General features: G+C 37.9%; 1 non-coding gene across 1 annotated transcript; it reads right to left on the reverse strand.

The window, feature by feature from the left end:
* Positions 1 to 3,524: 3,524 nt before the first annotated feature.
* On the reverse strand, positions 3,525 to 3,643 carry LOC145411267 (5S ribosomal RNA). The gene has a single exon (XR_013899394.1). It is a non-coding gene; the product is annotated as a 5S ribosomal RNA (ribosomal RNA).
* Between the last annotated feature and the right edge of the window lie 9,871 nt (positions 3,644 to 13,514).

The following is a 13,514-nucleotide window of genomic DNA, read 5'->3' on the forward strand; positions in this document are numbered from 1 at the left end:
AAAGTCATCTGAGTTAAGGGTTGAAACCAGCTAATTACTCTGGACCACTCCAGGATTATTATATTTAGTTACACATAGTTATGTGTCCCTCTTGCAACACCTAACGACAAGAGAGAGAGAGAGAGAGAGAGAGGGTCTCTCTCTCTCTCTCTCTCTCTCTCTCTCTCTCTCTATATATATATATATATATATATATATATATATATATATATTCTATTGCAAATGTTTTGACCGGCGTTCTTGGATCATCGTCCACAAAAGGTCCAACCGCACTGCCTCCTGTGCTTACAGACAGTATGTCACTGAAAGTGAATAGGTACCGTGTCGGCAAATTTTAGACTGGGATACTAAGCAATCTGAAATCCATGAAAATCTTTACATATAGTGTTAGAAGCCTCGCAGATAGTTACAGACTTGATAACTTACTGACTGAATTGCAAAACATTAGCTGGGATACTGTAAATCTGAGTGAGATCCACAGAAAAGAAGAAACAGTAATTCAGCTCGAAGACAACAACCACCTATTTTACTACAGAGGATGGAAAAATGAAAGAGTTAGTGGTGTAGGCTTTCTAATTAACAAAAATCTTGTAGATAACATTGTTATATTCAGCAGTGTATCTGACAGAGCAGCATGGATTGTAATTAGACTGTGCAAAAAAATACACCATGAAAGTAATACAAGTATATGCACCAGCTTCTTAAAGCTCAGATAAAGAAATGCAAACATTATATGACGACATCTCCCAGATTATGGAAGAGGAAAAAAACACATGTACTATACTCATGGGAGACTTCGGTGCAAAAGTTGGAAAATCAAAAAGTGGAAAAACATGTATGGGAAAATTTGAAGCTGGAGAAAGTAACGAAAAAGGAGAAAAGGTGGTAATTTGGCTGAAATGTATAACATGAGAAAAATGAACACATTCTATTAGAGAAGAACAGGGAGAAAATAGACCTGGAGAAGTCCAAATGGAGAAACGAAGAATGAAATTGACTTTATGGCAGATAAGAATAACACGATCACAAATGTCACAGTTATCAACGAAGTAAATATAAGAAGTGACCATAGAATGCTGGGTTGCACAGCCAGATTCAATTTCAGATGCGAAAGATGATACAAAATAAAAATATTTACCCAATAAAAGGAAACGAAAACGAAACAGCCTTTCAGTTTGAAATAACGAACAAATTTCAGGCTCTAAATAGTGCTGAATGTGACGTTGATAGGCTGAATAACAAAAACAAAGTGCTAGGAGAAATAGTGGAGGTAGTAGTAAAACCTAATACAACCAAAGCCAAGAAGTAATCGGAAAAGACACTCGAGCTCATGAAAAAAAAAAAAAAATACATGAAATGGAAGTAAAACAAAGAAACGTGAAAGCAGAATTGCACAAACTTATCAACAAAAGACAAGAGAGAAGGAAAAGGGAAGAGAAACATGGATCAGATCAAAGAAATCATCATAAAAGGAAAAAGTCTGAAACAGGTCAGAAGTAAAATGGCACAAGAAAGGCAACAACTTATATCACAGAAAGACAAGAATAGCGAAGTCAATAAATGCTGCGATAAGATGGTGAAGAGAGTTGAAGAATTTTATAAAGACCTATATGCATCAAAGACAGTAGTACAATTAGCTAACTTTCAGCTGACACAAGTGAAATTCCTGACGTAACACCAGACGAAGTAAACATTTCTCTTTAAAATATGAATCGAGGGAAGGCTTCAGGAGAAGATGGAACAGTAGCAGATTAACTGTTGGATGAAGGAGTACGAGGAGAAAACCGGCTCGCCCACTTATTTACTCAGTGTATTTAAAAAAAAAAAAATCCCAAAACATGGTGTAATGCAGTAGTTATTTTCCTTAAAAAAAAAAAAAAAAAGCGACTCAGAAGATCTTAGTAACTATCGACCAATCAGTTTATTATTAGTCATTTCCAAACCCTTCACTACAGTCTTTACGAACAGAATAACAACATATTTGGAAGAAAATTAACCTCGTGAACAGACAGGATTCCGAAGCAGCTATTCGACTACTGATCAGCTACGCTCAATCAGCTAATTGAGAAAACAGTTATAATAAACCACTGTTGATTACCAAATGGCTTTTGACTCAGTGGAGCACATAGCAATTATAAATTCATTGCAAGAATAAGGAGTAAACGAGAACATTGTAAAACTGCTCGAAAACATATATATAAGGAGGGAACTGCTACAGTTAAATTACATAAATACTCGGAAAAAATCAAGACTGAGAAGGATGTGCGTCAGGGGCATACAATTTTGCCAAAATTATTTACATAATGCCTAGAAAGAAGTTTCAGAAAGACGGGGAAAGCAAAGGAGTAAACATAGATGGAAGAAAGATAAACCATTTAAGATTTGCAGATAACCTTGTCCTAATCTCAGAAACAGCAAGGCACTGCAAGAAATGTTAAATGACCTGAACAGAGAAAGTCTCAAAGTAGGGCTAAAGATGAACCGGAGTAAAACTAAAGTTTAATCCACATACATCAAAGAGTGTCATCAGGACAAGAGAAGAAATTCTTGAAGAAGTCGAGGAGTACAATTACTTGGGGCAAATACTAAAATTAATGAAAGACCATGATAACGAAAAAAAACAAAAAAACATTACAATTGGATGGAAAACTTTCGGTAAACATAGAGGCATTATGAAAAGTAGTTGGCCAATATGTATGAAACGAAAAGTATACAACGAATGTATAGTTCCAGCTATTACGTATAGTTGTGAGACTTGGAAACCAAGAAAATCAATAGAAAATAAACTAGTCCTTTCTTAGATAGCAGGGGAAAGGTCAATGTTGGGAATATCTTTAAGGGACAGGAAACGATCAACTTGGGTGGGAGAGCAGACTAAGGTCAAAAACATTACAGAAGTTATAAAAGAACAGAAATGGAGGTGGGCAGGTCATGTAGCAAGAACAGGGGGTAACCGATGGGACAAAAGGCTGAATGACTTGACACCAAGAGATTGTTAGCCTAGGAGAAAAAGGTCATGCAGGAGGTGGAGAGATGAGATAGAGAAATTTATTAGGCAAACGTGGCATAGATTGGCTCAGACAAGGAATTAATAGAGTGGGTTGGAGGAGGCCTTTGTTCTGCAGTGGACTTGTCATGGCTGATGATATATACACAGTATGTATAATCGTATATATATATATATATATATATATATATACGATTATGTGAAGCTACAGAACGTGGTGAACGTTTTTTGGCATATCCGATAGAGCCAGGATTCTGGAGGCTTGATTGATGTGTGAATGGAAGCGTGGCAAATTGGCTTGGGCAAACTGGGGGCTGTCTGGACATTGCTACTCCACCCCCTGCCCTAGGGTGGGAAACGACGTCCGGATGATGATGTTATATATATATATATATATATATTCATTCATTCATTGCCAGACGCCATGTATCCCAAACGGGGTGGCCAAGGGCTTAGAGTTAACTGTTTTACAGGGAGGGGCACTAATCCTCCACCAACCCCACTTGACACGAAGGGATGCCAACAGCATCTGGTGTTCCCAGGCGGTCACCCATCCAAGTACTAACCAGACCCAACGTTGCTTAACTTCGCTGATCGGACGGGAAGCGGTGTACTCAACGTGGTATGGCCGTTGGCATATATATATATATATATATATATATATATATATATATATATATATGTGTGTGTGTGTGTGTGTGTGTGTGTGTGTGTGTGTGTCTATATCTATCAATCTCTCTCTCTCTCTCTCTCTCTCTCTCTCTCTCTCTCTCTATTTATACATATATATATATATATATATATATATATATATATATATATATATATATATATATATTCAAAACTTTTATTCGGCACATGGCTACTTCTGCTGCATATCACTTAAGAAGCTTTCATGCAAATAAAATCAAGAAAATCAGCTCATTTTTAGATATCACTCCCTGGAGGAAAAATATGTGATGCTGATGTCACAAATGTCTAATTGACTAATGAATATAAAGCTTGTAACTGCCTGTAACTATCCAAGAACTTCGACATCTATCGAGCTAAACATTGAATAATGCTTGAGCAGTAGATGTTAGACATACTTATTGTAACATGCGTCTACCACTGCTGTGTGCTGCAGCCATCCATTGAAAACTCTGGCACAGCCAGAAAAGCACTACGTCCATGCCACAGCACGCTGGGTGTCTTGTCGATGACTCAGTGGTCACTCAGTCGCTCAGTGGGTGACTATTTCTCCACACAATAGGACGTACATTGGTATGCTCTTGATGACTAGCGTGTTGTAACATCGAACAATGAATTACTCTGATCTGGCAAGTAAAATTGATATCATTATAACTACCAATAAGGACACTTTTCAAAAAGTTACTTTAGTATATTAGGTTTTTACATCCTCATACCAGGCACTTGTTGATGAATATTTGATTCATTAACCCCTTCCTGTGCAGATAAGTTAATAAGTTTTCTGTGCCATGACGCATCGGCTTTTCTCCCCTCGCCCCCGGCCGCCACATGCCCCCAAAATGTGTATTCTCGGCTTATTTTCACCACCAAAACATATTTATTTTGCCACAAAACCCACATATTCCTACTCGTTGATGTTTGTTCTACACGATAAGCAAAAAACAAAAAAACACACTATATGTACGTTAGGGTCCTCGGAATAAACGTTTGGGATCATGGATTTCACTTCCCAACATCATAAGTCGAATGTTTACTAATCAATCTCTACATGTTGTACAATCATTCGAAAGAGAATTTTATTAGCTTTCGAATGCCGGAGGTCTCAGATTTATACAAGTTATGGTGTTCGAGTAATAAGCGAAAAACTAAAACCCATTTCCAAGAGACAACAGATTTTTATTCGGGGAGCTCTACTGAAAAACTTTTTGCGCCACTGTTATGTTATTATTTTATCATCCTATGCAGAATTTCATTCATTTTCATTTGAGCCAAAAACGGTGATCCTAGGCCTCATAATTTTCGAGAAAAATACAAAAAACTATGGTGCATTTTCCCACGTGCTGAACCGCCATCAGCTGCACTCAATTACGTTACTTACCTGAAGCGTGCTAACACTTTTATGCTTGGTAGCTACGGTTTCTTTGCTTTTATACCAACAACTGTTTTATATAATTACTTCTGTTTTGTTTTTAGTCCTCTCAAGAAACCACAGTTGAACACTAATCCTGTTGCTAGCAAATGAAACTGAAGCTGTACTTATTTCCCTGTCATTTTTGTTGAGGTAAATAACAATATATATCTATGTGTAAATATACTTATATAAACAGAGGTAAACAGATAAATAAAAAAAAGAATATCATGTACTTCTCCAATGGTGATGATCTGGCTGCAGGACCAGATCGGTTGGGAGGTGAGGAGTTTTGTACTGTGTGTGTGTGTGTGTGTGTGTGTGTGTGTGTGTTCATACCTAATTGTATCTTTATAGGAATGAGTCAAGCTCGTACTGTCCCGTGTCTTAAACCATATTTATCATACATATCCTTAAATTTGTGAATTGTTTTGGCACACACTATTTCATTCGGTAGCGCATTCCACTGATCAATTCCTCTATTTGGGAAACTAAATTTCCTTACATCTTTATCACCTCTCTTCTTATGCAGTTTTTTGCAGTGTCCTCTTGCTGATGCTTCCCCATAGGTTAAGTAATCATTTATGTCTATTTTCTCCTTCCCTGATATGCATTTATATACCATAATCATGTCACCTCTTTTCCTTCTCTCCTGTAGTGTTGGTAGATTTAGTTTATTTAGTCTTTCTTCGTAGCTTAGATCCCTTAAGCTTGGTACCCATCTTGTAGCGGCCTTTTGAACGTTTTCAATCTTGTCTATGTGTTTTTTGAGATAAGGACTCCAGACTACTGATGCATACTCCAGGGTTGGTCTGATGAATGATGTTATTATCTCTCTTAGCATGTCTTCATGTATGTATGTGAACGCTATTCTCATATTTACAAGCAGTGTATACATGTTCCTTACCTTCTCACTGATGTGGTCAGGCGGAGATAGTCTGTTATTGATAATCACACCTAGGTCCTTCTCTCTTTCTGATGTGTGTAGGATTTTTATTTCCTAACTGATAATCCCAATCAGGTCTTTTTCCACTTTTACCAAACTTGATTACACGTCACTTGTCCACCTTGATTTCCATTTGCCATGTATTACTCTATTCATGAAGTTTATTTAATTCTTCTTGTAGCTCTTTACAAGAGTCTGTGTTAGTAATTCTCCTTCGTATTTTTGCATCATCTGCAAAGATATTCAGATAGCTTTCATTTCCAGTGTTACTGTCTATATCAATTATATACACTAAAAACATGATTTGTGCCAGCACTGAGCCCTGTGGTACTCCACTAGTCACTTCTCTCCATGATGAGTAATTTCCCCTTAGTATTGTTCTCATTTCTCTTTTTATGAGAAAACCTTGCATCCAAAAATACAGTTTGCCTCGAATTCCTCCTTGATAGTACAGTTTCCATAAAAGTCTTTGGGGTGGTACTCTGTCAAATGCTTTCTTGAAATCTAAATAGATACTGTCCACCCATCCTTCTCTTTCCTGTAATGTGTCTGTTACTCTGTCATAGTAGCTCAACAGATTAGTGACACATGATTTTTCTTTTCTGAAACCAAACTGTCTTTCTGTTTTACTGTGTTTTTCTAGATGATTTACCCAAGCTTTTCCTATAAGCTTTTCTAATACCTTGCTTACAACACTGGTTAGTGATACTGGTCGGTAGTTGAGTGGATTTTGTCTATTCCCTTTCTTGAATAAGGGAACAATGTTTGCTTTCTTCCAAATATCAGGTAGTTTACCTTGTCTCAAGGATTTCTTGAAAATTAAAAATAATGGTTTACTTAACTACTTTGCACATTCACGTAGCACCCAACATGAAATTTGATCAGGACCATTTGCTTTTCCTTTGTCTAATTTACTTAGCTCCTCCTGTATTACTTCTTCTGATATTTGTATATCTGGTAGTATGTGTGGGAATGCATGTTCCACATAATCCCTCTCAATTTTTTTTCCTCTGTAAAAACTGATTGGAAATTCTTGTTTAGTGCTTCACAGATATCCTTCTCATGTGTATAGGTGATTCCCTCGTCCGTAATGGATTGTATTTTATCTTTTACTTTGGTTTTGCTTCTGATGTAGCTGTAAAATAGCTTCGGTTGATCACTACTTTTATTTATGATATCCTCCTCAAACTGTTTTTGGGCTTCCCTCTTTATTCTTGTATAATCGTTTCTTGCCTGTTTATAATTGTTATATGCCCTTTCACTATTGTGTGTTCTGTATCTCTTCCACAACAAATCTCTTTTTTCTTTAGATTTTTTACATTCTGTATTGAACCATTTCTTTATTTTCTTTTCTGCTTCTTTGTGCTGTGGGATGTACGTCTGGACTCCTATTTCATAAAGTTCACAGCATTTTTTATATATAGCATTTAAATCTTGTCCTCTAAGCTCCTTTTACCAATCAGTTTCTAAGAAGTACTTCTTTAGGTTATGTTATTTTCCCTTTTTATAGTTTAGGCTCTTTTTGTGACTTTCATTGCTGTTAACTATGTCATATGCAATCCTGAAGTTGCAATTTAGTACTGCATGGTCGCTTTTGCCGAATGGAGGGTGATATATTAAATAGTCAATATCGTTTTCTTGCCAGTAAATATGAGATCTAGCATTGAGGGTACATCGAGTTCTCTTTTTCTGGTGCTTTCCCTTACATGTTGCGTTAGGAAAAACTCTTGCACGAGATCCAGGAGCTTTTGGTCCTAACAGCTTCCTTGGCTTACTATATCTAGAATAATCCAATTTATATTTGTATTAAAATCTCCAGTTATTATAATTCTTTACGATTTCTCTTCCATTTTATGTAGTAATGCTCTTAAACTCTGAATTGTACTCTATGCCAGGTCCTTATATTCGTCTCTTTCCCATGTGTTTGATCTGGGTGGCATGTACAAACTGGCTACAATTATTTTCCCTTCAGATGTATTAATCTCTACTGCAATCAGTTCTATTTGTGAGGGTATATCTAGTTCTATTTCTTTGACTTTTAGATTTTTCTTAGTTAATATTATAATTCCTCCTTCTTTATTTAAGTTCCTATTTCTTCTCCATATATTATATTCCTCTAAGTTTAGGATGTCATTTGATATCCTTGGTGTTAATTTCAGTTAGGCATATTATATGTGGTATATTTTCTCTGATATAATCATTCATTTCTAATAATTTAGATACCATTCCATTCACATTTGAGTACATCAACTTAATGATTTTGTTTATATACTTGTCATGACTTGGTTCTACTACCTTCCTCCTTTTTATTCCCCCCTGTTTATGTACACTTTCGTACCTGCCGTCCTATTACTTTGTAAAAAAAATTCTTCTTCTCCTCCTCTGATCTTCCCTCATTTTTTGTTTTTGCTTCCTCCCTCTTCTCTTTCAGTAATTCCAGTTCCTCTTGTGTTAGGCATCTTTTTATCCATACATTTTTGAACTCCTCTTTTTTCATAAGATTCTTTGCATTTTTTAATATCTCCTCCATGGTGTTTACACTCTGGAAGGTTAAATTTAGGGGCCTAGACTTGCTTCTCTCGTATTTCCCTAACATTTTGTGTTCCTCTGTCTTTACTACAGATTTCCTCTGATACTTCTTTCAATATGCTTATTACATTTGCCATCTCCTTTTTGTCTCTTAAGATCTTGTTTCTTACTTCTTCCTCTTCTATACCATTGATTACTATAGATTTGTTGATATCTGCTGAATCTCTGACTAATTTTGGATTGTTTTGGATTATTCTTTTCACTTCCTTTTTAATGCTTTTTTCTTCCACGCTTGTTTCTAAGTCTTTCTTTACTTTCACCATGTCACGGGGTTTTTAAATAAAAGCAAATATTATTTAAATGATAATAATGTTCAATAATATTGCAGAGCAGGGACAATGATTGTCTTACTAAATCAAGCAACGATTACGTTAAGCTGACTTGCTTCGCACGATTCTCTAAGAACGAGAATTTATAAACTTCCCCAACAGTACACAGCAGAGACTAATTACTCAATTGCTGTTACTGTTAGCCTCTGGAGAAAGTTACTTCACCCCTGACAATAAATAACTAATACTAATAATAGTATCAGGTTCTTGCTGATGCTTAACTCCTAGGAGGCACAATGGATTTTAAGCTTAATACACAAGACTGGCCTAAGTACCAGTTATGAATGGCAAACGTTTATGCAAGCTAGGAGCTATAAGAGAAATAAGCTTAATTGCGGAAAAATGAAACACAAGTTTACATTACATTAAGCTCAAGAAAAAGAACTGTTAAATTAATTGATTACAAAATTTAACGTTACATTTCAAAATCAAATTAATGAGATCGCACTCACTCACTCACACAAGAGCTAAATTCTTACGCCTAGGAAAAACACCTTAACTAAACTCTTAAGACTAGGAAAACGAAAAGAAATACTGGTCAATGAATGCTGTGTATCACCCAAAGAAGGGTGGGAGCACTGGAGAACTGTAGTCTAGTGGAGCTTGGGTTGACCTCTCACACTGCTGGAGCACAGAACCTCTCTCCGTCAAAGCAAACACTGGACTAACTATTCAAACGATGCGTGTGGTAGAACGCACAGGCCACCGGAAGAAGGCGTGGCTAACGGTTGAGGCAAGCAGGGGCGAACAATAAAGAAACAATTGTATCGCTCAGTAGAGCACTTAGTGACGTGCATTAGATCGGTCACTTTTGAAACAGTGACGAATGTTTTGAAAAGTATACCACCGAAGTGGAGAGAGAAACGGTTAACTGAGCGATACACAGTGAGTTCTCCACTAATAGTTTGTGTTTTTCACAAAAGGGAAATGTCACGAATTTGATTCGTGACATTACGCCCCTACAAAATGAATTTTTTCCTTATGGGAAAAAATTTGTGGATATATATATATATATATATATATATATATATATATATATATATATATATATATGTACACATCCTAAGTATGGAAGTTAAGAAGGCACTGCATGATGGTATTGTGATCCCTACCCTGACTTATGGAAGCGAGGCGTGAACCTTGCAAGAGGGGAACAAATCAAGAGTGAGAGCAGTGGAAATGAGTTACTTGAGAGGAGCATGTGGAGTGACGTGGAGGGACAGGTTGACGAATGAAGAAGTGAAGGAACATTGTGGGGTAGATGTGGATATGGTTGAAAAGATTAGGAGAAATACACTGAGGTGGTTTGGACATGTGGAGAGGATGGAGAATGAAAGACTAAGAGGGTGTATGTAGGTGAGGTGGAGGGAGGGAGAGGGAGGGGTAGACCGAGGATGAGGTGGAGGGATGGAGTTGAGAGGTATATGAGGGAGGGGGGATGAGTTGGGGGGAGTCAAATGGTGGGTGACAGAGTGACTTGGAGGCGTTTTGTCTGTGGCCACCCTTTGCGGGATTAGGGCGTCGGGCTATAGATAGATAGATAGACACATCCTAATTCAGTCACACAAGTTTCACACTGTGGTGTGTGTTCTATCCTGCTACAGGAGAAAGTCGCAGTCGCCAGTAAGAGAAAAAAAACTTGTATTTACGTTAATAGACGCAAGCTTGAGGGAAAAACTCCGTGACAACAGTGAAAATCCTGTACTCAGGTCAAACTGAGCGAAAGTTCGCTACATTTACACTGACAACTAATTGTTGTGTAGCGTGGTGTATGTAATACACGGTGTAGGTGTGACAGTTGTAGTGTAACTGTACCTACGTGTAAAATGACACAGTAAATAATAATATGGCGACAACGAAGGCAGAGGAGAAGAGGCGGCAGCGTGCGGCAGACGATCAGCTGGCCCACACAGCAAAACTGCTACACCCATTGCTGTACCTGCAAAGCCAATTAAGGTGGAGCATCAAAAGTGTCAATGAGACAAAATTCTTATTACGTTACAATTACTCTGAATAGCAATCAGTACATGCTACGAAAAGTATGCTCTAGCTGAAAAATACAAGTGACAGCCTAAGCTTCATACATTCGAGGTCCCCATTAATTATAGCACACGATTAGTGTCGGCAAGTTGAGAATCCTTGTGCAAACTCGGGTCTTCCATAGCCTCGAACTGCACACGGGTCCTCAACCTGTGCTTTAACCTACAGTACTTATATTAATATCGGGAGGCTGAGAATCCTTGTGCAAACTCGGGTCTTCCATAGCCTCGAGTCGCCTCCGCGGAGTTCTCTCTCGAACTTTCACGTTAACCTACAGTACTTATATTAGTATCGGGGAGCTGAGAATCCTTGTGCAAACTCGGGTCTTCCATAGCCTCGAGTCGCCTCTGCGGAGTTCTCTCTCGAACTTCCCCCTTAACCTACAGTACTTATATTAGTATTGGGGAGCTGAGAATCCTTGTGCAAACTCGGGTCTTCCATAGCCTCGAGTCGCCTCTGCAGAGTTCTCATTTCCCCCTTAACCCCTTAACCGCGGGGCGTCACTTTCGTGACGCTTGGGAGCAAGGGATCATACCGCGGGGCGTCGCTTTTGTGATTCTGTGTTATTTTGAATTCACCCGGGCTTCCAAGTGAGGGCTTGTATCATCTATCAGTACTGACAATGTCCAACACTAGTCAGCACTCCTAATCTCATCTGTACTCCCATCCATTGTTGACAATTTAGCCATTTCTCCCCGTTCTTGACTCCCCTCCCTACCCCCCCTCCATTACCCTATCCTCTCGCCTGCCCGGCCATGCTACGCTAAGTAAATCTTCCCTGGAATTTTTCACTGATTTCATCCATTGAAATAAGCCCTATGTCGTATTCTTATACCAAATAATATATACAAGAAAGAAATCAGGTAAGTGAGAGTGCCATACACCTGGAATTGGCTAATTATCACCTGACAACACCTCATGTGCACTCGTTCGCTAATTTTCGCTGTTTTTTTTTCCCTTGAAATATGCCGTATAATCTATTTTCGTAATAAATATACATGTAAGGAGGGAAGGGAGAAGCCTAAGTGATATTTACATTCACCTGGAACTACCTAATTTATAGTGTATTGTCTAGATTTCCTGCCAATCATATCAGTGCTACACAAATCTGTTTCAAGATTTAACATTGGTAGCTCTGATTATATATCTCCTAAGTAGGCCTCTAATCTATTTTCGTAATAAATATACATGTAAGGAGGGAAGGGAGAAGCCTAAGTGATATTTACATTCACCTGGAACTACCAAATTTATAATGTATTGTCTAGATTTCCTGCAAATCATATCAGTGCTAGACTTAGCTGTTTCAAGAAGTAATATTGGTAACTCTGAATAACCCCTAAAAAGGCCTCCAGGGCAGCTGGCTGGCCCTGCGTTATCAGTGTACTCTCATCTTCCGAAGTGAGAGGACGTATGTTTCATCTTGCTGACTTCAAGGCCTTTTTTCACCCCCATGCAAATGGCTCTGTGACCTTTACCCCCTACTAAACCTCGTGTGGAAAGAGGTAAAGGGCTGACAATTGATAAAAGAGTGACTACTATCTTTCTATTGAGTAAAACAGTGCAAGTGGAATTGTAAATAATGTGTAAATAATGTGTAAACAGCAAGTGAAAGTAATGAATGTAAATATACGTGAACAATGGAAAATAGTTTTATAAGTTATTTCAAGTGACAGCGCACAACACAGTGTAAATAAAATAGAAATGTAAATAACGTAAATAAAAAAAAGAACGTAAATAGAAATGTAAATGAGTAGTATTATAAGAATACGAGTATATACCCTAGGAGTAATGAAAGTGAAAGTTTCACTCTAGCATGTCTGAATGCTATGAGTTATGAGAGTGAAGATGAAAGTGACATTCACTCTCAATGCCAGTATACAGGACGAGAAAGTGAATGCTACGTATTTTACTGAAAGAAATTGAATCCCTACAGTGACAATAAACTAATACTACTATAGAAATAGAAATATAAAGTGTGAGGGGTTTTATGAATAATAAATGACAGACTACCAAGAGCGAACTAGTGCCAGTGCGACGATCAGACGCGCTCGTAATTTCCATTGCTTTCACAGTGTTTTTTTTTTTTAGTATGGATCCCAAACTACTTGAAAATTGTAGAATAGTGTTTATAGTGTTTGTATCTGGCTCAGGTAATCATATTACGGGTTGTCGGGAAGTGTAAAGTGGAGACTTCGTTACCCTACTTCAGAGGTCTCCACAAGTCCTACGGTAACCGACGAAGGCTCAACAATCATTCCAGGAGAAAGCTGAAGGTATGTGCCATAAGCATATGTAATTTTATTATTCTAGGACTAATAACTGATCTTTGGCAAATATTTTTTGAGAGTCTGTCGGAGCCCAAATAACCTCGTGGCACACGCAAGTCATTGGTAAACAAGCCCGCAGTGTAGGGGTTAACCTACAGTACACGTGTATGTACAGGCCCTGGACATACTGTGTCCTGTGGGGCCAACAAGTGAGACGTCAGGTCTACACTTTTGACTG

This window comes from Coenobita brevimanus, chromosome 88 (genome assembly GCF_032717465.1).
Source record: "Coenobita brevimanus isolate Jiangsu-jjx chromosome 88, ASM3271746v2, whole genome shotgun sequence".
Classification (NCBI taxonomy): domain Eukaryota; kingdom Metazoa; phylum Arthropoda; class Malacostraca; order Decapoda; family Coenobitidae; genus Coenobita; species Coenobita brevimanus.